This window comes from Pipistrellus kuhlii, unplaced genomic scaffold, assembly GCF_014108245.1.
Source record: "Pipistrellus kuhlii isolate mPipKuh1 unplaced genomic scaffold, mPipKuh1.p scaffold_m20_p_6, whole genome shotgun sequence".
In the NCBI taxonomy this organism is placed as follows: Eukaryota; Metazoa; Chordata; class Mammalia; order Chiroptera; family Vespertilionidae; genus Pipistrellus; species Pipistrellus kuhlii.
In genome coordinates, this window is record NW_023425562.1 from 75,853,261 (window position 1) to 75,879,168 (window position 25,908).

The window sequence follows — 25,908 nt, forward strand, 5'->3', positions numbered from 1 at the left end:
GAGGCTGGGGTCCAACCAATAGAAGGATCCGAGAAACTCCTGGGCAAGAGAAAGGGCACAGGATCGTTGTCTTGTCCCGGGGTCTGGAGACCTGGAAGCGACTCTGAGTCCAGCCAGAGGGGACTGCGTCATTAAACGACATTAAGAAACAGCCCAAAGAGTGTGCTTACGTGGCCATCGGCGGCTGGGAACAGAGTGCTGCATGGCAGTGAGAATTGAAAATAATAAGAGATACGCTTGTGCTCTTGACAATGGTTGTCTGGGACGAAGGATCTTTCACTTTTTTATTGTTTAAAGTATTACAAATAGTAGTGCATATGTCTATTTTTTCCCCATTGACCTTCCCCCGACCTCTCCTAGCCCCCGGGAACATGCCCTCCCCTGACCCCTCCAGTGTCTTGTGTCCATTGGCTATGCCTATATGCATGCATACAAGTGGACTTTCACTGTTTAATGCCTCGTTGCAACCAACAAGTTTGATTTTGTAATAAATAGATGAAAAGAATGAGCAAGGCAAAAGTACCATCATCTAAGACAACAGAAAATGAAAGACTGGAAGGAAATAGGTACAACATATGACAGACAAAGGACTAGGTCACAGACTATATAAAGAATGCCTACAAGTGACCAAGTCAAGGAGGAAATTCCCAGGCGTTCTACTTAACACTGAGTCCCACCCAGTGTCTCTCCCTATCTCCTGCTTCTCTTCGTCCCATCTAACAAAAGATTCATTTCCTCAATTCCTTTCGCTTAGAGCTTTCCCCCACACCTAGACCATCACCTCTCTGAGGGCGGGAGTGTCTGTTTTTGGCAACTTGCCACAAACTCTCTAGCATCTAAAATAATGCTGGGCATACGGTTTACATCCTAGCCTGTGTTTGCTGAATGAATTAATAAAACTATCCAGCAGAAAAAATGAGCAAGAGATTTGAACAGGCAATTCACAGAAAAACAAGTAGCCAATATCATAGAAAAGATGTTCAATTTGACTTACAAATAGGAAAATGCAAATTAAACAGCCATGAGATCTATTTTTCACCTGTTAGGTTGACCCACAAGTAAATATTTGATCATATCAGGTGTTTTGCAGCCCATGGAGACACAGGTGCTGTCAAGCAGCTGATAGCATGTAAACTGGTAAAACCATGTTAACGAGTATTAGAGTAACAACTACTAAAATTAAAAATACATATTCCCTATGACCCAAGAATTTCATTTCTCAATATTTCTAGGGGAAATCTTGTGCATGCAGGAGATATGCACAAACACGTTTATTATAAAAATAAGGAGCAATAAATAATTAGTCATATAATAGGCTTATGAGCAATATGACACAACCAGGCTATAAAAGACTGCAGCAATTAAAAATACATATAAGATAGCGATCTCTTATCCAGAAAGATCTAAGACCTACTGTGGAAAGAGAAAAGCAATTTGTAGAAAAGCAAATCTGAGAAAAGCAATTTGTAGAAAAGCATGGATACTGTGATAAAACTTATTTTAAAAGTGCCGAGTGCTTTCAACCCACCCATTTGTATACACGTGAATGGAATAGGAAAATATGTAGAAGGATGAGCTCCAAAGGGACCACACCATGATCAGTTCTAAGAATGGAGGAGCAGACCAAGACTGAGAAGGCGGTCAGAGGAATTTAAATGTATTCACAATGTTATAGAAAGGAAGCATTTCTGGAAACCTGCGAAAATGAACATGAAGAGGGGTTCCTGTCCTCCACTCCCCAGCTGAGACACCCTGGGCAAATCATTGCGTCCTCTGTGCCTCTCTCTGCCAATTGAGGGGAACTATGACAAGTGACCGCTCACTGAAATCCCACCCTTCCATAATGTTCTACAACATTTCAGCAGGATCTCCAGTCAGCTGCCAAAAAGCAAAGGTCCAACGGATAATCAGCCTTGTGCTGTCCATACAAAGCTTAAACAAATTTGAAAATTTGTTTCTCCGTCACACATGTCAATTGGTGCATAGCCACACGGAGCCAGTGGCCACAGTAGTGGACAGCTCAGGTAGAGAGCATTTCCGTCATCGAGAGAAGTTCCACTGGACAATGCCAGCCTAGAAAGATGGCATTCTCTCGTCCCCTTCTATAAACTATACCAGGACACAGGCTGGGAGTGGCAGAGGCAGGGGACCATCTTGCTGTAATCTGTTGGGCCAACGCCCATGGCATTTACATGGGTGTCTGGTCCACACCCAGGAGGCACCCTGGGGCAAAGACGGAAACCCAGGGCAGATCCTCTGATCTTCCCCCCCAACCCCCCACGCACGAGGAAGAACAGGGCGCTGTTATCAGTGACAAAAATCAAAGGAAGAAAGGCAGTGTTGAGAAGAGATTTTGCTTTTGCTTTGCCTGCGGAGCCAAGAGAAATACATTTCCTCATCTTGCCTCCTGGATTTAGAAGGAAGTGGGAAACACAGCCTCACGTAGGAAGAAAAAAAAAATAGGTAGGCAGACTGTGCCCTAAGGTTCCTTCCTGCTCCCATGACAGAAGAGCAGAAATCGCAGGTGGGGTGTATCCCGATAAACACCCAGGGAACACCTGCAGACAAAACCTGGCACGTCCCCACGGCCCCACCTGAGTTCAGCTCCCTCTGTCCCCTTCCCTGCTGGCACACATAGTCCAAGCCACCATTGCCTCTCCCTGGAGTGACCATCGCTACCCTCTAACTGGCCTCTTGCTGGTCTTTTACAGACGAGCCCAGCGAGCTTCTAAAAGTGCAAACCAGACTAAGGTACTCTCCAGCTTACAACCCTCCAACGGCTGCCTGCGGCCTTAGAATAAAACTGAAATGTGGTGCCATGCCATGGACTGTGAGGCTTCCAACAGCCCAGCCTCTGCCTTCTCCGCCCTCCATCCCGTTAGGTCCCTGCCGACCCGGCCATCCTTCTCATCCCTGAGCAAATCAAGCTCTTTCTCACCTCCGGGCCTTTGCCCAGCCATCTCTCTGCTTGGAATCTCTCCCACCAGCACATTTCCGTCTCGGGTCTTCAGGTCTTTCCAGGATAGTATTAACATACATCCAGCGCCGGAGCCAGCGCTCTCAGCCTTGCAAGAGCCAACTGTTAACTTTTTAGGAATTTTAAGAGCCAGTAGAAATCACTTTGGTAGCTTGAAATCAGCCACGGTGGGAATATTCACACCACAAAAATGGGCAAATGCTACAAACTGGGCTAGTTTTTATACCCTCGAGAATTGGATAGGAAGCATTCACTGCTGGAATAGTTGCTTCATTACCACCTGAAATTTTCTCCTTAGTTGTCTATTTGCTTAGTATCTCTCTCCCTCCTGAGCATGAGGTCCATGGTCGTAGGAACCATGTTTACTTTGGCAGTGTGACCAATGTGCATGTTGAATGAATGATCACGATAGCAACAATGCAGCAGCTAAGTGTGCACTTCCCTCGGGCCAGGCACTGCACTCAGTGTTACACCAGGATCCCAACAACTCGAGGTAGGGCGGGCCCATTTTCTAGGGGGCAAACTGAGACTTGCAAAGGTGGGGCAACCTGTCTCAGTCAATGCTACAGTAGAAAGGGGAGCCAGGATGTGAACGCCTGGCCATCAGGCACTAAGTCCCCACCTTGTCCCACACCCTCTCCACGTCCCCGCATCTGCTCTATGGCCCTGCTCTCTGACTGTGGGTCAGAAAGTACAGATCAGGTCCTCATAGGAAACACAAGTACTAAATGATAAGATCAAGAGAGAGAGGACGAGAGATGAAGGGAGGAAAAGAAACAGCCATCAGCAACCAAAACAACTAAATAAGGTTGTGGCTTGAGGGAGAAACCCCCCCTTGAAGAAGGCCTTCCCAGAAAGGAACCCCATTCACTGCTGGTGGGATGCCGCCTGGGACACACTTACCCTATGACCCAGCAATCCCTCTCCTGGGTATCTTCTCAAAAACATATATTTGTAAAGATACATGCAACCCTATGTTCATTGCAACCAAGACATGGAAATTGCCAAAGTGTCAGTGATACAGGACCAGATGAAGATGTGGTACATGCAAACAATGAAATACTACTCAGCCACAAGAAAAGATGGAATATTGCCACTTGTGAATATTATGCTAGGCGAAAGAAGTCAGAAAAAGCGAAGAACCATATGATTTCACTCAAGTGTGGGATATAAAACTGAAACTCATAGACACAGATAACAGTGTGGTGGTTCCCACAGGGAAAGGGGTGGGGGTGGGAGTAACTGGAGGCATAAAATGTGGTGAGGGAAGATGGTTTGACTATGGGTGGTGGGCACATAATGCAATATGCCGATCTTGTATCACCAAAATATACACTTGAAACCTATCTGATCCTATTAACCAATGTCAACCCAATAAATTTAATAAAGATAGATGATATAGATGATAGATAGAACTACACTAATATAAGAGTAACATGCTAACTGACCATACCTTCCCAATGCCCACCAGCCAATCAGGAGTATGCAAATTAACCCAATAAAGATGGTGGGTTAATTTGCATACACAGGTGCTGAGTGGGCAGGGCGGGATGCTTGCATCATCACCATGGCAATGACGCAGACATTCTACACCACCCCAGCCGCTCTGGGCCTCTGGGAAGCATGGGAAGGCAGAAAGGCAGCTCCAGGGCAGAGGGAAAAAGCCACTCTGGCCAGAGTGAAGGCAATGCCGCAGCCAGGGGAAGGAAGGAACATTCTTACACAAATCTTCATGCATTGGGCCTCTAGTAGATACATAGATACATAGATAGATAGATAGATAGATAGATAGATAGATAGATAGAAGATAGATAGATGGCTGACCTCCTGGGCCAGGAGCAGTCCCTGGTTGAGCTGGACTAGCTGATACAATGTGAGTGAATGGAACTGCCTCGCCTTGGTGAGTGCCCCTCCCTGGGGACACCGAGGAGATAGTAGAAAGAAGAACATATGTGTGTCCCCATCCTGGCTCTGCTCCTCAATCACTGTGTGTCCTCCCAGCAGCGACCCCACCCCTCTGAGTTCCTGTCTACCCTGATAAAACAGGGACATCACTTCCCACACCCCAGTCCCTTTCGAAGCCTAAATAAGACAACTCTGAAGCATGACACCCAGTAGGTGTCCATGAATGAGAATTTTCCTGGTCATTAGAGGACGATGCAAATCAGTACACAGAGGTGAGATTACAGAGCTGAATGGGAAGGCGAAGAATGAATGTGAAGGTCCTACAGAGCGAAAAACCCGAAGCACCCTCACTCATGCAAATCCCAGGCACTGACCCCCATCGGCACCGTGGGCGTCCACCACCGGCCTGGATGCCAGCGAAGGACGGGCCGGTGGACAGCCCTGCCCTCCTGCGTGAAGAGAACACTCCCCTCCGCTCTCCACCTCCCTGGCTACAGAATGTGCTAGAAGCTGCCCAGACTCTGACAGCTCAGAGTGCTAATTGCGGAAGGACCTCCAGAGGTTTGCTAGAAGAGCACAGAGCTAACTACTGTCTCCCCAAAGAAGAGGTGATGCAGGTCTTACAAATGCCACTTCATGTCTTGGGATGGCGTGACCTGCCCTCAGGGGGCCCCACGCCCCGCTGCCCCGTCTTAGAGAGGCCTTGGTGCCAGGCCTCTCTCCAGGCTCCTCCTCAGCAGGTTGCCTTCCAGCAGCAGCAGGAGCTGCTGCAACCAGGAGCTCAAGAGCTCCACTTCCTGCCCCGCCGAGAGAGAGGGAAAGTTCTTTGCTTCTGGTAATTCCCCAGGCTGCTGACACGGTTCCAGGAAGTCGTGTTTCTGGTGCAGATCATGAGGTGATTTAATCTGTACGACAATGCTGGGGGGGAGGGGGGTGTGAAGAGTGAAGAGAGCTGAGGCTCCGCGGGGTGAAGTGCCTGGCTCCTGACCTCCAGCTTGAAAGCCACCAGTGGGACCAAGGGATGGGGGATGCTCGCTTCCCCTGTAGCACAGCTGACCCAGCTCAGAAAAAGGCCAGCTCTCCCGAGTCTGGGCTGCGGTTCCTATCCACAGCTCAGCATGAGCATCCTGGAGGCGAAGTCTCAGACCTTCAGTGCCCCAGACCAGCAGTGCCCCAGAGACAGCTCCTCAGACCCACCCCTCCCCCAGCTTCCAGCTCTTCCCCCTCTTACCCTGAAGCACAGATAAAAGGGCATCAGTGTTTGTTGATTCTTGCTTTTCCTTCGTCTCATTATAAAAGTTAACAAAGGTTCATTCATTGCAGGAAAAATAGACAATATAACAATGTGGAAAGTATAAAGAAAAGACTCCCTCAAAATAAGTATTTTGGTAGACGTCCTTCCAGATTTTCCTTCTAGGCATATGGAGAAACATATTGGGAATTCTATTTTACATACTGTTTCCACTTAACAATATAGTAGGGCCATTTCCTATTGCCATTAAGTCTTGTTTTATGAGACAATCTCAAAGGACAGACTAATGTTTCCCAGGGCTCAGACTAGCAGAAGGTGAGGGACGTGCCCTTGGTGCCTGATTTAAGGAGGCACTGGCTCTCAGAGTCATGCAAATGCAAGGTGGGCACCTAAGACTAAGTGCTGCCTTAAATTTTCCCCCCTCCTCCCTGTCCCCACCCTCACTGCGCCTCACCCAGGTCCCAGTCTTGGCATTTCCATCCCATGGACCACAGGTTAGACTGACCCCTGCAGTTGAACAGTGAGGCTATTTCAACCTTCTCATTACATGGCCATGAGAACTCTTGTAAATGACGCTTCTTGGGAACAATTTCTCTATCAGCTCTGCTCGGAGCCTTTTAAACACTCTCAGATGGACGGGACTGCCACCACATCCAAAAATGTGGGATTGATTTTCAAAATGGCAACGGGTCAAAGAAACTGTTTTGAATCTTACTAAAATCAAACTTGAACAATGTTAAGTAGCATTTTTTTGTTGAATTTGGAATATTAGGAAATTGGTATCATCCTCAAAGATTTCACTCTGAAAGAAAGCCCGTGGGCGTGTTTCACTGCAGCTCCCCACTGCCACATGGCACGGGCAGAGAATCTGTGCAAAGGCACATGGGTCCCAGATTCGGCCTGTATTTTTAGATACAGAAGTCACAGAACATACCTACCTCCCCAACCTCATGTCCATCCCACATACACACATACACACACCCATCTAATGAGCACATGTTAATAACTGTTAATAAAATTCTAATTCTTGATACTTCCTGCTGCCTCTTCCGCATATTGGATCCATCTCCGAGTCCTGTCAATTCTATTGCCTAAGCCCACTCAAATCCACTCCCTCCTCCTCCATCAAGTCCCAAGCTACCACCATTTCTCTCTGGAAGTTTCCCTGCATCCCCTCCAGTCCTTACCCACCATTGTCCACCCTGAACTTGAACGACCTTTTATAAACTTTAGTCGGCTGTCAATCAAACACTCTCATTTCTCATTGGCTCCAACGCCCTGTATGATCTGGCTCCGCCCCACATCACACCCCACTCCCTCTCCACATTCTTTCCTGGGTATGGTTTTGTAGGAACAACCCCCTCCCCCTCCTCCTCCCTCGGCTTTGTCCTCATTAATTCCTATTTATACTGAAGCATTCGTGGCTCAAATATAATTTTGCCAGAAAAATCTTCCCTTGCTTCCCAGATGAGGCAGGGCCTCCCAGTAATATGTCTTCTTTGTTGTGTTTATCATAATTGCAAGATATAATTAGTTATCCAATTAGCTGTTGCATGTCTGCCTTTCCAGTCTCTTAAAGTTCTATGGATTTACAAAAGAGGAAACTGAGGCTCAAAGATGTGAGGTCACCCACCAAGCAAGCCACAGAGCAGGGGGTCTGAGCTGGGTCTGATGCTGGAGGAACGCTTCTCTGCTCTGCTCCAGGGACTGGTGTAAACAAAAACCGGAGCCTGGGGGCCCCCCAGGCAATCTTGCAGTTACCTTTCACATTTACAAATGTACATACACTCCCATGGCTGTTGTAATTTCACTGCTGAGTGGGGGGTTATTTCATGGACACCTGGCAGATGTGGGGGAGAAACTGAGGACTAGGTTGTTCAGGATAGTACTCTTTTTGTTGTTCTTTGTTTTAATCCTCACCTGAGGATATTTTTTTCCATTGATTTTTAGAGAGAGTGGGAGAGAGAAGGAATGAAAGAGAGAAATGTCGATGGGAGAAAAACACATCAATTGATTGCTTCCTGCACACACCCTGACCAGGGCCCTAGCTGGGGAAGAGTCTGCGACCAAGGTATGTGCCCTTGACCAGAATTGAACCTAGGACCCTTCAGTCTTCAGGCCGACACTCCATGCACTGAGCCAAACGGGCTAGGGCAATTCAGCACTCCTTAAAATAGCAAAAGATTGGAAACGACCTGAAGGCCCATCAGAAGAGTGCTGGCTAAGTCTCTAATGGTGCATAATGGAATACAATGCTGTTATGAAAAGGAATGGGTATGCTAGGGGCCAGCATGACATTTAATATGAATGGCACCCCCTGGAGGTGTGCAGTGAACAACCTGGGCAACCATATGGGGCACCCCAAGTACACCTTTTACACAATGATACAGAATCATCTCCACAGTGTAACGATGAGAACAATGCATCTGTTTGTGTTAAGGTGTGTGTGTGTGTGTGTCTAATCCAAAATAAAATTAATAAGCAGAAATCAGGCCCTATTTAAAAATGCCCACTGGGCCGAAACTGGTTTGGCTCAGTGGATAGAGCATTGGTCTGCAGACTGAAAGGTCCCAGGTTCGATTCCTGTCAAGGGCATTTACATTGGTTGCGGGCACATCCCCAGTAGAGGGTGTGCAAGAGGCAGCTGGTCGATGTCTCTCTTTCATCGACGTTTCTAGCTCTCTCTCTCTCCCTGCCTCTCTGTAAAAAATCAATAAAAATATATTTAAATAAATAAATAAACAAACAAAATAAATAAATAAATAAATAAAAATGCCCACTGGATTTTTATCATTCTCAGGAAGGGGCTCACAGTTCGTAGTTCTCTGGACTACGACACAAAAATTACTTTCTGAATGTGTAGCATAAAAAAAATAAATAAATAAAGCCAAATATTCATTTGGGCTGACATTTCCGCTGAGCGGACCAGAAGTTGGGGGTGGAGAGTGCAGAGGGGAAAGTGAATCTTGACATTTCTCTAAAGGCCACAAAAAAGAAAACCAAAACAATGAAGGTACAAATGCAAGAGCAACATCCCACCCCACTCTGAAAGGAAGGAGACCAGGGACCACCCGCAGAGCCCTGGGAGCAGGGGTCCAAGGTGGGACTTCCTTTCCGCACAGGAAGAGGCAGGCACAGGGCAGCAGGCTCCCTCTGAGTTCAGGGTGCAGTGGTTACTCCAAGCAAACCACGCATCACAGCCCGTCAAGCAACAAGTCTTGGAGCCTCAGTGTCCAGAATCCATCCAGAAACACACTGCTCTCACCAGCCTTATTTCCACCAATATGGTCGGAGCGACCCTCACCTTGCCCCTGACTGCGCAGTACACTCCTCCCTGGCCCACCTCTTGCCTTGACTGGCACAGGAGCCTCCGTCCTGGTCTCCCCGCTTCAGTCCTCACCCACCTTGCCCCTCTACCTGTACAGTGTCCTCGGCACAAGAGCTAGAACCATCTTTAAGAATGTAAGATAGACCTGATTGCTCCCTCTGCTCAAAAACTCCCAACAGCATCTTACTCAGAAAGCCATTGTCCCATAAGGTCTGCCCCTCTCTTCCCCATCTCCAGCTCACCCCCTCCCTCCTTCAACTGCAGCCGCTCCGGCCTTGTCCTCAACACACACCAGGCACGCTCCTGCCTCAGGGTCTCCACGCTTAGCGTTCCCTCTGCTTGGAATGCCCTTCCCCATGGCCACATGGCTCCTCATCCCTCTCTCCATTCAAACCTCTCCTCCAAGAGGTCGTCTCCAACTGTGACCCCAGTGTGGCACTCCACGCCCTTTCACTCTATCCGCCCACCCTGCTCTCCGTGGCGGCATCAGCCATGAGTCAGCACATGACACTGCAGGTATGTTCGTGTGGTTTGTATCTGCCTCCCCCACTACATCAGCAGATGCTCAGCGTGTGGGCAGCCCTGGGAGGGAGGAGAGCCAACAGCGGGGCTGAGTGGCTGTCATTCCACCCGACCCTCCCTGCCCCACAGCCAACAGCGGTCACACTGCCCACACTGGCTTCTCTCCCGCTCAGGTGATTCTCTCCCTGGCCCACCGCGAGCACTGTGAGTGCCCAGCGTGGGCAGGCCTTGGCTGGCTGATGACAAAGGAACCCACGTCTGCTCTCTGACCCAACCTGGGGTCCCGCTGGCCGGATCTGTCCTCGCCCAGCAGGAGCCCTCTGCAACCAGCAATTAGCAGATGCTCCCCCAAGACAGGGCCATGTTTGAAATCGCACAGTGAGCCATGCTAAGAGAAGTAGACATTTTGCGCAGGCCTCTCTCAGCATTCTAAATTAAGAATCAAGTCATTCTATATTTCTCACATCACTGGAAATTAAAAACAGGCATATCTACCGCACAGCAAGCACGCTCACAGAAGAGACGCCCGATGGCCTGAAACATGCTAAATTTGTTTCCAATTACCATGTCCACATTTGAAACCCCCGAGGAAGCCACGGAGAGCGAGCAGTGTGGGGAGATCAGAGGCGAGGCCCATTAGCCTAATGGCATTCAGGACCGAAGGCTGCACCCCAGACCCCGCTCCCTACAGCCTTCCTGAGGGGTCCTTGAACAAAGAAACTGGGTCCTGCGGCCAGGGACCCATACACCAACTTTCCCTTCTCTGCTCCCACACACACACCCCTCTGCACTCTCACCCCCCAGCTTCTGGTCCGCTCGGCAGAAATGTCAGCTCAGCTGCGGCTCCCCACCAGCGTCCCCCTCCTGACCAACTATCTCTGCAGGCCCAGGAGCAACTGAGTCATCGGAGATGCGTCTGGAAGTCCTGGAGGGAAACAGCAAGCCTTCTCCGAGTTGACCTTTGGGAGGAGCTGTGTGTGTTTGTTTTTTTAAGAAGCCAAACAAAAGTACTCTTTGCATCTCTATGCACTCCTCCTGGAGCAGGGTCAGCGTCCTAAGACCGGGAGCCAGAGCACCTGGGGTCACAGCCCGGCTCTGTCCTGATAGGGAAGGTCGTTTACACACTCGCTGGGCTCTTGGGAGGACCAAGTGAGTTATGTATAAAGCATGCAGCGAGCATCCGCTAGGTAACTTCTATTACTATTCGTCCACCTACGCATGGGTGACTTTTGACAACTGAATACCTCATTCTCTGGTCCGAGTTCTCAGAAGAAAATCTTCAAGGTTGTCTCTCGGCTCTAAAAGGCATGGATCCTCGGGTAGATTTGGAATAAGACCCAAACCCCTCATCATGGCCATACAAAGCCCTGCCTGATCTGGCCCTTGCCCGTGTCACCAACTTCATCTTCCCCACCCCAGTCCAGCCACCCGGGCCCCCGTGCTGCTCCTTAACCAGGCCAAGTTTGCTCCTGCCTCAGGGCCTTTGCACTGGCTGTTCCCTCAGCCTAAAGCAGGTCTTCCCAGAGCTGGTTCCTCCTGATTCTCCGGGTGTCACCCTAAATGCAGGGCCTTCCTTCCCTGAGCAGCCTGGCTACAAGAGAGCCACCCTCGCACCTTCCTGCTGAGTCCCCTCCGCACAGTGATCGGTGCTGTCTGTGGTGTTGGTTTATTGCCTGTTTCCCCCACTAGAAGGAACGCTTGTCTCAGCACTGTGCCCCAGCGCTTCCCACAGTACCTGGCAAAGTGTAGGTGTTCAATAAATATTTTCTGAATTAATAAATGAGCAGATTAATTCCCAGGTTCCTATGTGGCTCAAACACATTGCCGCGTGAGTCATCCCCAGTGACCCTGAGCAAGAAGACTTATTCATGTCTGGGAGAGAATCCCCGCATTTGGAGTCTGCCTAAGCTCACTGCCGCTTGAGCCAGCCTGCAGGAATGTGTCTCACCATGAAAGAGACACGTTATACCGGGCCAATTCCACTGGAAGTCAATGAGGAGACCATCTTGGGCTGGAAAAATAAAATGTGCAATCTCTTCTCCAGGCCGCATTGAGGGATCGACACGGGGAGAGACTGAGTGAGAGTGCAGCCACTTGGCAGCCTGTTGGGACAGCGGGAAGAGCCAGGCCCGGGCCACGCCCCCTGCCACCTGCACTCACCCAACGGCCAGACGACAAGAGGCAGCATGTCTACAACACATTTCCCCGGGAGCCTGTCACCCAGGGTGCCGCCCTGATACTGGGGAACAAAGTGTCTGCTGTGTGCGGGGTCCTGGGCACCGGGAGAAGCCGGGAAAGGGAAGGAGGGGGGAACGGAGGACAGAAGGCAGCTCACGCAAACTATGTCCAACTATCCAACCCTGCCCAGTGGTACCCAAAAGGGCCCTGGGAACACCCGAGGATGCTGGGAAGAGAAGGCTGGCCCAGAGTCCCGGAGCGCCAGCCCCGATGGCAGCCCCCTCAGAACGCTTGGATCAAACAGCCCCGAGAAACTGCCTTTCAGCTTCACAGAAAGGTCCCACCGCAGTCAGGGATGCTGGGCGAGGCCAGAGCTCTGGCCTCCCCCTGCACTGCGGCCAGAAGCTGAAAATGAACCCGAGGTGGGTGGGAAGGGCAGGCCTTACGACATGCAAGGGAGCTGGCTGAGCCGCCAAGGCACTAACGCGTTGTGTTATCCCCACACTGTCACCCCCCTCTGCCCCCCACTCAAAGGCCGAGCGTGTAAGTCTGCCTGGATCCCGCCCAAAAACTCTGAGTCACTCTTACCACGAGGGGGAAGAGAGGGGGAGAAGGCAGACGTGATGTGTACCTTTCCGCCTGCTATTTTGGGATTTTAAGATCCAATTTCTTTCGTTTCAAAGGGTGGGTTTTTGGAGGGCCCGGCACAGCTCCTGTGCCCTGCAAGCGGCCGGCGAGACGGCCCTGAGACGGGCCTCTGGCGGTGACCTGCGCGGGGCGGGGCCCCGGGAACAAGGCGCCCTTCTTGTGCGAAGCCGCACGGGGCCTGGCTTTCACAACCTGCTGGAGGCGCGGGCCCTCCCATCTGACTCACCTCTTCAAGGAGGCTGGTCTGCGCTCATTCACTCCTTCGCTCGCCCGTTCATTCATTCCCCTGAGCCTCTGGGCCCAGGGAGGCTGAGCTGAGAACCGTTGCTGCCTGCCCCTTTGGTGAAGAATGAGGGGCCTCCCTGGCGGACAATTACCTTAGGGATGGTCATGGCCCCTCATTTATGTGGCGTAAAAGACGAGTGAATGGTGTTTCTGGGCCTCAGCACTGTTGGCCACGGTGGACCTGGGGGCCGGGTCACTCTCTGCTGGGGGCCGCCCTGCCCTGTGGCGTGTTTAGCAGCAACTCTAGTTTCTGCCGACCAGAGGCCAGTAACCGGCCCACCCTACCCCCATCCAGTTGTACTGACCAAAACAATGTCTCTGGACTTTGACAAAAGTTCCTGGAGGGACAAAACACTCCCTGGAGACCCACGCTTCAATAAGTTGGCATTTGTGGGGAGAGAGCTTTTCTGCAGAAAAGCCCATATGTATGCCTCTCCGTGCCCATCAGAAAGAGCGATTGGCACCCCAGCCTCTCCAGTCCCCTACTTCTCACTTCGCCTCCACCTCACATCCCACGGTTCACTCGTCTTTTATGCCATATAAGTGTGGGGCCATGATCATCCCTAAGGTTACCATCTCTTGCGTAGAGCACAGCACCCACCCCCCTGGATAATTTCTCTGCGTTCCTCTTGCCCTCCATCCTAAATAGATTCTCCATAGAAGCCAGGGGGATCTTTTCACAGTAGATCAGATCACATCCCTCCTCCACTTAAAGCCCACCAGTGTATAAAAAAAATTAACTTCCAATCACAAGCCTTGCAAAGTCCTGTGTCATCTGACTCCTTCTTCTCTCCCCAGCTCTCCCTCCTACTGTTCTTCCCTATATCCATAGTCCCGTGGGCCCCTTCTCATTCCCAAACACCCAAGCTGAGCTGCCTCAGGGCCTTTGCACCTGCTGTTTTCTCTACCTAGAATGCTCTTTCCCCAATTCTCCTCTTCCTGGTTCTTTATTGCCATTCAAATGCCAACATAAATGAACTCACCCCTGGAGAGGAATCCCCCGGCTACCTCAGTATCAAGCAAACCACCTCCCCAGGGCTTCTCTCCCATTACCCACTTAAAACATTCCGCTGTAGCCCAAAATCACCCTGCTTATGGTTTAACCTGTTCCATGTCTGTTTCCTCTTTGAAATAAGCACCTCCTTTTTCTCCTCCACCTGGACTCAGACACTGGCCCTTAGTAGTAATTAGTGAGATTAGTGAGTGAGCAATCTATATATTCTAAATATTCTACAATAACCGTAGGTTACCTTTGTTATTATATATATATATATATATATATATATATATATATATATATATAAAAGTAACCATAGCTATATCTTGCTATTTTGAGCCCTGACTTTTAAAGGCCCCTGGTCCCTGTCATCACGATGGCTCCTTCAACGTGATCTAAATATGAAGGAGAGAGGGACAAGAGTGCTCATCTGGGTTTTACGGATGAGGAACCCAAGGCCCAGGTCCATTCATCCTTCTACCAACTGCAGATAAAGTGCCTGCACGTGCCACACCCAGGTCCCGGTGCTGGGAACGCAGCACTATAACAGGACCAGCTGGAGGGGAGGCCGGGGGTTTGACATTTGGGCATAGGCTCTCGAAAGAGAATCTCCTTGGGAAATACCCACCCTAGGGGACCTTTCCCACTTTCCATCCACTGGCATCCCCATGGCCCTGTCACATCCACACAAGTTTAATAGTCACCTGTCTAGACCACAGGCAACAGAAAATCATATGACAAATGAAGGGCCATATCTCTCAAAACTTTAGTTTTTTTATTTTTTAAATGTTTTATTGATTTTTATTTCATTTTTTTAAATAAATTTTTATTGTTCATATTATTACAAATGTTCCTTTCCCCCCCCTTCTCACCCCACCCTCTGCCCTTTCCCCACCCCCCATTGTCCTCATCCATAGGTGCACAGTTTATGTTCAGTCTCTTCTCACATCCCCCTCTCCCCTTTTCCCTGAGAATCATCAGTTCACTCCCCTTCCATACCTCTGATTCTATTATATTCAACAGTTAATATTGTTCCTCAGATTTTTTTTTTTTTTAGTTTCCCTGGTTTTTAGATTCACTTGTTGATAGTTACGTATTTGTTGTTCATAATTTTTATCTTTATTTACTTTCTCTTCTAAAAGAACCCCCTTCAGCAATTCATATAATTCTGGTTTGGTGGTGATGAACTCCTTTAGCTTTTTTTTATTAGTGAAGCTCTTTATCTGACCTTCGAATCTGAGTGATAGCTTTGCTGGATAGATTATCTTTGGCTGTAGGTTCTTGCTATTCATCACCTTGAATATTTCTTGCCATTCCCGTCTGGCCTGCATGGTTTCTGTTGAGAAATCAGCTGACAATCGTATAGGTGCTCCTTTATAGGTAACTACCTTCTTTGCTCTTGCTTCTTTTAATATTCTCTCTTTGTCTTTTGCTCTTGGAATCTTAATTATGATTTGTCTTGGTGTGGTCCTCTTTGGATTCCTTTTATTTGGAGTTCTGTGTGCTTCCTGGACTTGTAAGTCCAATTCTTTCACCAGGTGGGGGAAGTTTTCTGTCACTATTTCTTTCAGTATGTTTTCGATATCTTGCTCTCTCTCATCTTCTGGGACCCCCATAATTCTGATGTTGGATCGTTTGAAGTTGTCCCAGAGGTTTCTTACATCATCTTAAATTTTCTGAATTCTCTTGCCTTCTAGCTTCTGCAGAGGAATGTCTTCTGGCTCTTTATGTTCCAAATCTTTGACTTGATTCTTGCGATCTTCCATTCTGTTTTTAGGACTCTGTATAATATTTTTTATTTCAGACAATGTATTCTTTATTTCTTGTTGATCTCTTTTCATATCCTCATAGGTCTCATTTATTTTATCGGCCTTTTCTAGGAAACTCTTGAAAAACCTTATAAGTGTGGTTTTGAACTCTATATCCAGTCGCTTTTTGTCCTCCATTTCTTTCGTTTGTGATCTATTTGGTTTAGGCATTTTCGCAGGCAGCTTTCCTGATGGGGCAAGGTTTCAGGGTGGAGCCTACAGCCTTGGCTTCCGTCAGCCCCGCCATATGCGACTCCTGAGACTCAGGGTCCTTCAGTATTTGTTGCAAGCGCCTCTGAGAGAAAGGTGCCCTTGATTTTCGCCTGCTGCCAAACTGTCTATGCTCTCCCCCAATGAGTCTGGTATTGGGGTTCAGTTCAGTTGGTAGTGGGATTGGAGGTGGCGTTCAGAGCAGACTGGAGCCCCTGTCTCCTTCCCGTCAGGGCAATCCCGCGGCACAGCCGGCCGGCCCTTCTCTGCGCGCAGTGTGCGCGCCTCCGGGACTTCCTTTCGCCGCTTCCCCGGAGTCCCGCCTTACAGCCCGGCTCCCTATGGATGAGCCTGGGTCCCCGGGGTCCGGCCTAGAATTGGGGTTCAGAGCAGTTGGAGCTGGGCCCAGCACAGTCGGAGCTTTTCTCTCCTTCCCGCTTGGGACCGCCAGCCAGGCACTCGGCCTCCCTCCTCTCCGGCTCTGCCCTCTTTGTGCACGCTGCGTGTCTCCGTACCTTGGGCTTTTACAGCTCCTCCGAGCTTCCTTCTGGTTTTCTCCTTGCTTCTTGTTGTAGAATTTCCAGTCAGTCAACTTTCCTGTAGTTCTGGGTAATGTCCATTTTATATTTTAGTTGTATTTTATTGAAATTGTTGTGTGCGGCTGCGGCTAGTTGCCTACCCGAGCAGCCATCTTCTGTTTTATTGATTTTTAACAGAGAGAAAGGGAGAGATATAGAGAGCTAGAAACGTCGATGAGAGAGAAACATCAACCAGCTGCCTCTTGCGCACCCCCTACCGGGGATGTGCCCGCAACCAAGGTACATGCCCTTGACCAGAATCGAACCTGGGACCTTTCAGTCCGCAGACCGACGCTCTACCACTGAGCCAAACCAGCTTCGGCTCTCTCAAAACTTTAAAACTACAGTATAAAGACAGAATTATAATATATTTCCTCAAGGTCATCTGTTGTGACAGAGGCCACGTGCTCTTTGTCATCCATTTTCGTCTCCTAGGTAACAGAATCCCAATATCTCAGGTGACCATGGAAGCCGCTAAGAGTGCAGTGATCTTCCCAGCTCCTGTGCAGGTGGTTTAGGAAATGAGATGGATGCAGAAGTGTGAAGAAGACTTGCAGAGAGGTCCCAGGGAGGGTGGGGGAGGGGGGAGCTAACCTAGCTGGAGTGCCCTTTTGCCCTGTTTTCTTGCTTCCTAGAATTCCACTGGTTGGATTATGGGTGTGATGGCAGCAGCTCTGGCAATCATTTTGGACCATGAGGTAGCCTTGAGTGGAACAGGAAGAGAGAGAAAGCCTGGGCTTCCTGATGACTTCCTAGCACTTTGAGCAACCAGTCTCTAGACTAGAGGTGTCGAACTCAATCAGAGAAGGGGCCAAAATCTAAAATCCAGCCTAAATCGCGGGCCGAATGGTTTACTGAACAGTCATAAACTGTCATTGTGATGGAAACGCAGCGGAGTGCAGTGATGACAGCGAGGTGCGGGCCACATTGCAAGGCCTGGCGGGACGGATTTGGCCCGCGGGCCTTGTGTTTGACACATGTGCTCTAGACTTTCCCCATAAAGGACTAAATGGTGGAAGGCTTAAGCATCTGTTATTCTGGGTCTCTTTTAGATGCAACTAAACCTAAGCCCAATTGAACGACCCCTCATCCCACCACCATAACGTCATTTCCTCTGTGTTCTCACGTTCCCCTCAACTGCATCTCAGTGGGAACAGAGTGACCATGCTTAGGCAAGCCTCCGTTTTTAAAAACTCAAGGTGCAAACAGTAGCTAGTGCGCAAGTCTGCTTTACGAGACGCTTCATAAAAAATGATTTTTCTGAAGAGCCAGAGAATGAATCCAAAAGAAACCACCACATACAAGAAGTCAAACGATCCAGCGGCTCGGTGACATATCCGGTAATGACACCCAAGTCGGTCTGCGCGCCTCCCCGCCCTCTTACGCGAGACCTGAATGAGCGTCTAGAACGCTGTCTGTCCCCTGGAGGGGAGGAGGATGGGGAAGCGGCGTGTCTGCCTCCCGCGGGAGTGACGGTGCTGCTCGCTAGAAATAAAACTGCTGCTTACTTTCCGTCTGGTTTCCGAATGGCCTTTTCCTGGTTGAGAGGTGCCAGGCCTGGCAGCCTTCTAAAAACTTAAAATTCAAGTCAAGTCAACAAATATTTGTTGAGCTCCGCCTCGTCACACAGAAAGCCCTGCCGGGGGAGGTTTGCAGGGCTAGGGGAAGCCATAATTCACTACAGGAACGACAATGATAGTGACAGCTCTGGAGCGCGGGCATTGTTCGAAGTACTAATATCCATCACGTCATTCAATCCTCATGACCACGGGGGAAGCAGGTACTATTCTTTTGTACAGGAGGGAACTGGGCAGAGAGGTTAGGCAATTTGTTCAAGGTCATAGGCAGGAAGTAGCCAGGCTTCCAACCTGGGCAGCTCTGGCTCCAAGGCCCATTCTCTTGACCACTGTGCCATCCGTTCTGCTCTGGTTGCCCCAAAAGGGGGGAGAAATCACACCCACCGCGATCCCCAAACCTCAGTCATTCCCCAGCCACATTCCTGATCTATGCCTGGACAACTAGTTGCTGAATCTCTTCCAAGTTTAAGTCATATTTTTACTTACAGAAATGTACTTTCAAAGAAACTTTATGGGGCTACCATAAACAGGAAACAGGACCACCAGTGGGAAGTGAAAGATGCATATACAGTAAGTGCACAATAATTTAAAAAAAAAAAAAAAAGGTGCCAATAAAATAATTACAAATGTTTTTAAAGTGCTGACTAAGCACCATAAATGCCTCTATGTTCTCCCCGGGGAACCACAGGTTGCAGAACACTGCCACACACAGCCTGCCACAGCGGGTGCGAGGGGGGGGCACAGAGGGAATGGGGGCCCTGGGCTGGGGGTCAGGCGATCTTGAGGTTCAGAGAACCACCTGGGGCGGTGCCCTGACACAGGAGAGGCGCAGCACACCTGTGCTCAAGGCGCCGAGAAGATCTGCTGAGGCCTTGACTCGGAGAGAAAAACCACCACTGGCCTGCCGTGTGCTGGGAGAAGGGTTCCGTGCGGAGAAGGGAGTGGAGACGAAGCCAACCAACATAACAGCTTTTGTGTGTTTTCCTAAAGCCAACGGCTTTCTTCACGCAGCCCCTGGCCTGTCTTTCTCTGCTGGTCTTCCTTGCGTTGTGGGGTATACCTCGGTGGGCTGGTAGATGTTTAACCAACATTCTCCCAGGGGAAGAGCCCGACTTGCAGAGGTTGCCGATTCCGTGGCGTAAGTACTCCCGCCGTGGCTGATTCCAAGCTACCAACGCGATGTCACTGGGAAGAGCTAACCATTACCTACTATTTCTGCCATAGGATACAATGGGTGTGAACAGCCTTGGGGGCGTGGCTCACAGGAAAATGTGGGAGAACATCTGAAACTTTAGCAGTTGGCTGCCATGAGCCAGCACAAACCGGCTCGAGCCTACCCCAGTATACATGGGTCTCTGTGGACATCATTCATGTAGATATCTACTTGTTCATCAGCCTGTCTTCTCTCTCTCTCTCTCTCTCTCTTTCTCTCTCTCTCTACCTCTCTCCTTCTCTCCTTCTCTCCCTCTCTCCCTCTCTCCCTCTCTCTCTCCTCCCACGGATCGAGTGTTCACACTCATCCTCCACAAGTCCAGGCCACTGGCCCCACTGTATGGAAGGTGTCAGGTTTCTGCAAGGGTCCCACCTCGTCTCCACTCGACACACCTCATATCACTCCTGCTCCTCCTGCCCTCCCCCTGGGCCTTCCAGTGGGACACAGACCCCCCGCCTCCCCCTGCCCAGGCCCCCCTCGGCCCAGGGAGAGCCGGATTCCTGGCCCCAAAGCTCCGGGCTGCTTCTCACCCCAGCAGGAGCTCCAGCCTGGTCTTAAAATCCAATCACACACATCTTCCTGTCTAGACGAGGCTGCCGGCTGCCAGGGCTGGACTGAGTGAATTCCCAGGCCTGCAGGCCCTGCCACCGCTGTGCTCATCCCGGCCACCCCCCGCCGGGCACCACCCAGCTCATCCCGAGCCCGGAGCCGCCTGCGCGGCTGCCGGGGAAAGTGTGCGTGAGTGTGGCATGGCGTGTGGCGTGCCACCCCAGGGAGCCGGGCGCCGGCGTTGCCGGGAGTCATCCATCATTTTTTTGTTGAAAAGTGGGAAAACAAACAACAAAAAACGCTTAATGTGAACCAAACACAAAAGCCACAGGAGAAAGCCTTTCCTCTCTGCGCTTCCCTTTTCCGGCCCAGAAGCGCCACGGGCCAAGAGGAGGGCGGAGGGCCCTCTGGACCCTTTCAAAGGGCTGGCACCCCCTCAGGCCCGCTCCTGCCCACTGCTAGCCGCAGTGGGAGCGGGAGGCAGCCGCGGCTCCGTGCCAGGGGCTTGGAAGAGGTTTAAGGCTCACGCAACAGAAGGGAGGAAGCTGGGCCTGTCAAGAGGGTGATAAAGCGGCTCCTTATCGGAAGCGTTCCTTTCAACTGCCTCCAAGTGAGTGCCGGGGCCCGGCCCTGTCAAGGCCGAGCATGTTCCTTTCATGTCGCCCTTTGTGTCCTGTCCCCCTGCCCCCCAACCCCCGGGTCATCGATGCATCCGCAAGTGCACAGAACTGTGGAGTCGATGCTTGAATCAGGGGCCAGCATCGCAGAGAGGACGTGACCATCTACCTCCAGCCCGGGCCTCTGTGGCATCTGCAAAGTCACCCCCATCATCGGGGCCTGGGTTTGCCATCAGGAAGCCAGAAGAAGAGATTTCAAAGCAGGAGAACCCAGCAGGGCAGACTGGGAGCTGGGGAGCTGGCGAACCCAAGCTCGGGGCCCGGCTGCTGACCTCGCTGGAGGCTGGCCTTGGGCACGTCACCAGGCCCTCGGAGATGCTTCCCCAGGCGCCAGGTGCAGGCGGCAACCATGTGCCCGAGCATGAGTGAGCTGTGAGGACAGGGCCGGAACACAGTAAGTGCTCAGTGAGCGTTATCCGGCACCTTCGTTGCTATAGTTCTATGTCCTCCTGGGCTGCTGTGGCCATGGACTGAGGGTCAGTGTGAAATGCATGATGGGAAATTGAGGATAGACCTGAGAAATCGTTTGGGTCTTACCGGCCATGAGCTCACGGGGTGAACGTTTCAGATGGGCATAGTGGACCCATGTCCTCCTGGGCTGAGAGACTGTTTTGTCATTTGCTTCTAATTTGCCAGGACACAGCCAGCGCCTCCGTCCACGGCGCTCTGAGACAGGGACACAGGGATCGGGCACAGCTGGGTCAGGACACAGTCCCCTCGTCCTGCTGATGTCAGACCAGGCCCAGCAGAGAGCCCAGCCCGGGGCATGGTAGCTTGGACCTGGCATGTCTCAGATCTAAGATCCGTCGGCACTGGCCCCTAATGCTGGCACCTAAGCACTGTCAAGTACTGGCCGTCCTCTGTGCAAGTGGGACGAGAACAGCCCCCACTTCCTGGGCCACGGCGAGGAACAGATGCTAGAACATGGGCAACGAGCTCAGGACGTGGCTGACACACGGGGACAGCTCAGTGAATGCCGGCATCACCACCAGCAGCATCGCCGACCGCAAGCCTTTCTCTAAGGCAGACTGACGCCACCATTCGTTTGTCTGGTTTATTAGTCCTCCTTAGAATATGGGGCACAGAGAGAGGATGGGGTCCAGGCTCCCCGCCCCCGCCATGCCAAGCTCTGCACCAGGCTCCACCTGGCAGCTCAGGGAGGCGAAGGACGCTGCCGGAGGCTCCCGGCTCGGAAGGCGTGCCCTTGGGAGTCACACACAGGCCCACAGTGGCCCCAGCCGCGGCCCTGCTGCTACACCTGCTCTTGTTTCTCCTTCATTTAAAAGTTTCCCTTTTACTTTCCAGCGGAGATGCGTGCGTGTCGGGGATTCACTCCACTTCACTTTTTTTTTTTAATTGATTTTTTACAGAGAAGAAGGGAGAGGAATAGAGAGTTAGAAATATTGATAAGAGAGAAACATCGATCAGCTGCCTTCCACTGGGGATATGCCTGCAACCAAGGTACACGCCCATGACTGGGACCTTTCAGTCTGCAGGCCGATGCTCTATCCACTGAGCCAAACCAGTTTCTCCTCCACCTCACTCTTGAGGGGTGTGTGCCCCTCCACACACACCGTAGTCAATGCCCGAGGCCCTTATCCTTTGCTACCGTCTTCAGATCTTTGTTTGTTTGAACACAGCTCCGCCTGAGCCCTGAAACTCAGGACCGCCAGGTCCTAGGGGCTGGGACACGCTGCTGCCCTACGTGAGGCCCCCTGGGCTTCCCACCAGAGCAGTCCCGGCCCCGCAGACAGGATGCTGGGAGGCTGAGGAGCCCTGTCTGCCAAGAACTTCCCTGGCGGAAAGGGAAATGAAGCCTGTTGTAAGAAGGAAAAGCCCACTCTAACGCCTCGAGGATTAGTGAGGCCCTGGGGGCCTCCACCCTGGCCACCTCCGTGAGCCGAGAAAGAGGGCAACCGAGGCAGGAGCCCTGGGCTGGACCCACCGGGCCTGCCCCTGGGTGTGCCTGCCCCTGGGTGTGCCTGCCCCTGGGTGTGCCTGCCTTCTGCGCAGCACCCTCACTCGGCAACAGGCCAGCGCAGGACCTGAATGGACGCCCGCTTGCTCCACAAGCATGGGGTTGGCAGCCATGACCTCCAGGAGGGCAAAATCAGACCCTACCCAATTCCATGGGGCCAGAATGCCAGCACCCCCAAAGCACCTCAGTTCGAACAGTCAGAACTCACTCTGCTCTTAGCAGCTCGGCGGGGGTTGGCAGCCGGAAGCAGAGGGTGAAGAAAGCCTCCCCCTGAGAACTGTCACTCCCACCAGCCCCTGCGAGGGCCCAGGGGCTCCGCCACAGGCAGGACGCACAGCCAGGTCCCCAACAAGTCCCCTTCCCAAAGCCCACCTCCCTCCGTGACCCCTTTCCGAGGTCACGGGGAGGGCGGCATCGCGCCTGCCTAACAATGCCCACGGTCAAGGGGCACCGAGGCCCGCCCTTCTGCTCCCCCGGCAAGTCAATCACAAATCCACCGCAACGGGCCACCGCGCAGGCCACACCGCGGGGTGAGGAGGAGCAGACGCGGACGCCAGATGCACACGGCAGCACCGCTCGGGGTCTGTCTGTACTCAGCACGGTCCCTGTTGCACCCATCTCTCTCTCTCTCCCGGCATGCGTGACAGAGGCCCTCGGTTGGGCACTAACCCTGTGTTTTAGCACCAGCACATGAGCCACGTTCAGATGCTCCCAGGAATGGCGTGCACTCGATGCGGTTTCTGCAGCTTCTGCGCCCAGCGGCTCGGTGCCCTCCCTTAGCTCAGGGGGTGGACGGGGCTGGGGAGGGGGCCATGGGAACAGGAAGGAGATGGGGTGGGATCCAGGAGGTGGCTTGTGAGCAGGGCGTGCTCAGTCACAATCAACAAGCCTGTTGCTTTGTTCAGAGACGCAGCCCCGGACCCCTGTCCGAGCACAGTCCTAAAGGCATTAGTTCAAAGTTAAAGTTAGACACACGCAACGCTGAGCCCCAAGGGAGCGCGGAGCTCAACAACAGCCCTCTCTTTGACTGAGAAACCACAAGGGAACACCCACAGCATACTTCTTGTTTAAAAAAGGAAAATGAAAAAGACGGGTTTTTCTTCTTCTTCTTCTTAATCGTTATAAAACTAGCGGGTGCCCAGTCCACCGAGTCACGACTTCTGTGTGCCTCGGGCGAGTCCCAGGCACACTGGGCAGAGCGACGGGGGCACAGGAAGCCGGGCATGCCCCTGCGGACTGAATCGGTCCTTCTTCATTGTTGTCACTTCCTCCGCTGCTTCCCTCGGCACAGGAAAGCCGCCGAGAAACTGCCCGAGTCAGCACCTCCTCCACCGGAACTCCCGGGCACTGCGGGTCAGAGCGGCCCGGACAGCACGGGGCTCAGTGGTGCCTCAGAGGACAGTGGTGACAGTCAACCGTCATGCACGCAGCAGATAAAGAGCCTACTATGCGCTTGGGACTGGGATGGAGCAACGATGGAGGGTAGATGGATAGATAAGTGGGAGAGAGAAAAGTGGGAAGGGAGAAAGGAAAAATAAACCAGGCTATTAAAAACACACACACATACACAAGTAGGGGGGCAGAGGATGGCAGGGGAAGGGGGCAGCTTATCTTAATAGAGAAATCAGGGAAGTCTTCTCTGAGGAGGTGACAATTATCGTGAGACCTTGGTGAAGCAGAGAAGAGAGTCTTGTGGCTATCTGGGGAAAGCAACTCACCAAGTGCAAAGGCCCTGAGGCAGAGCCTACTTGGGCAGTGGTCGGCAAACTCATTAGTCTACAGAGCCAAATATTAACAGTACAACGATTAAAACTTCTTTGGAGAGCCAAATTTTTTGAACTTAAATTTCTTCTAATGCCACTTCTTCAAAATAGACTCGCCCAGGCCATGGTATTTTGTGGAAGAGCCACACTCAAGGGGCCAAAGAGCCGCATGTGGCTCTCGAGCCGCAGTTTGCCGACCACGGGTCTAGGGAACAGCAGGAGGCCAGGGGGACAGGCGCAGAGTGCATGCGGAAGAGTAGGAAAACACAGGGGCTACCTGACAGCGCCTTGCAGTCCATGGGAAGGAGTGTGTGTGTACTGAGCGGGAGGGAGGATTCAAACAGAGGAGTGGGGTGGACCAGTTTACATTTTGAACAGGTTCCTCTGTGTGGGGAGCAGGCTGGGTAAGGGGCACAGGTGGAGACAGCTGGGAACGAGTTAGGGGCTGTAGCTGTCACCAGATGCGGGGTGATGACAAGTTGGGCCCCGGAAGCAAAGGGAAGGTGGTAAGGGGATTGAGCCTCCAAAGAGTACCCTCTCCCTCCCGGGCACAGATGCCATCGGGTAAACGGGATACATGTCAGCGATCACAACGCCAAGAGCAGCCGTAAGAAGAAAAGGAACAGAAATCTGAAATGCTCTGTTTACAACCAGCAGGTGCCTCAAGGTAACACCCTTCTCTGGGATTCAGTTTTCTCATTCATGAGGTAACAGGACTCCCTTCACGGGGCCTGCCATGGGATGTGCAAGCCCTTGCTGAGATCATGCTTAGATCATGGCTGGCATACTGCACATGCTCAATACAGAATGCAGTCCTAAACGCTGCCTTTAGCGGTCTGAGTTGCGGCTCCGCCAATTTGGTTACTTTGTTGTCTTTATAATTCTCAGGGCCTCCACCTGGTTATCTGCGAACTGATGGTGACGGTGCCTACCTCCAGACTCCGTGAGACTGAATGAGATGGTGTTCGCTTAGCACAAAAGTCTGGCCTGCAAGAGGCCCCCAGTAAAACGATACATTAAGCGGACACACCAATCATTCAACTAGGTAGTTTGCCTCCTTCAAGTTCAATCACCCCCAAACTCTAAAAGAAACAACAACTTCAAGTCCCTGAATGAGTCAACTCGGAGCCAGGAAGCCATGCAAGTGAAGACAGGTCAGGCCAAAGAGGCTGGAACTCTCACCTCACAGCGAGCAAACCAACAGCAGGCGCTCCTACTCAGGTGACACCTTTTGCTCTGAGTCACAAAACAGCTAAGCTGAGGAGCCAACATCCAACATCCCAGCTCAGAGACCAGAAGTGTGTGGGCTGAGGCTGCCCAGCAAGACGCAGGCAGAGGTGGGAGCCGGCAAGTCCCAGGCAGTCTGGTGGGGCAGAGGGTGGGGAGGAGAAACGAAGGAGCACCATCTGCAAGAAAGGGAGCCATGGGGTCGGGGCAGCTCACGATGGGCTGAAATGCCTTCC

General features: G+C 51.6%; 1 protein-coding gene across 7 annotated transcripts in view; it reads right to left on the reverse strand.

Annotated features, from left to right (window-relative positions):
• The window catches only part of NFATC2 (nuclear factor of activated T cells 2), a 152,049-nt gene that overhangs the window by 74,927 nt on the left and 51,214 nt on the right, over nt 1-25,908 (reverse strand). The window lies entirely within an intron of this gene.